The sequence below is a fragment of the Frankliniella occidentalis genome, unplaced genomic scaffold (assembly GCF_000697945.3).
Source record: "Frankliniella occidentalis isolate FOCC.00 unplaced genomic scaffold, Focc_3.1 Scaffold15, whole genome shotgun sequence".
Classification (NCBI taxonomy): Eukaryota; Metazoa; Arthropoda; class Insecta; order Thysanoptera; family Thripidae; genus Frankliniella; species Frankliniella occidentalis.
In genome coordinates, this window is record NW_026267145.1 from 2041701 (window position 1) to 2042093 (window position 393).

At 43.0% G+C, this 393-nt stretch overlaps 1 protein-coding gene across 2 annotated transcripts in view; it reads left to right on the top strand.

The window, feature by feature from the left end:
* LOC113208999 (myosuppressin) overlaps positions 1 to 393 on the top strand; it is a 14643-nt gene continuing 14250 nt past the window's right edge. For both annotated transcript variants that reach the window (XM_026426305.2, XM_026426306.2), the window contains exon 1: positions 1 to 109. The gene's annotated coding sequence lies outside the window, so the exon portion shown is untranslated. The remainder of the gene's footprint in view (positions 110 to 393) is intronic.

Below are 393 nucleotides of genomic sequence, written 5' to 3' on the forward strand. Positions count from 1 at the left end.
GCTCACCAAACTCACCAGGCTCACCAGACTCACCAGGCTCCCCGAGACTCAACAGGATCAACAGGATCACCAGGGTCACATAGACTCCAGCTCCAGCCCTAACTCACAGGTAGGCATGCAGCAGAGTGCACCGTGCACCATGGTGAAGCTGAGGTTAAGACACCTTCATTTGGCACCTTAACGTGATGGTAGGGCAAATTTGACTCCAATCCAAGTTTGTGACAAATTAAATCATTTGATTGCTCACAGTTTAATATCGACGTAATTAATTTACCCAGCACTTGTATCATATATGAGGCTGCCTTATTGCATCCATCAAACTATTTAGCTCATAAAATCAGATCAGGGTTGTAAAGAACAAAATTAATTTCCTTGAAACCACTAAATAAGTAA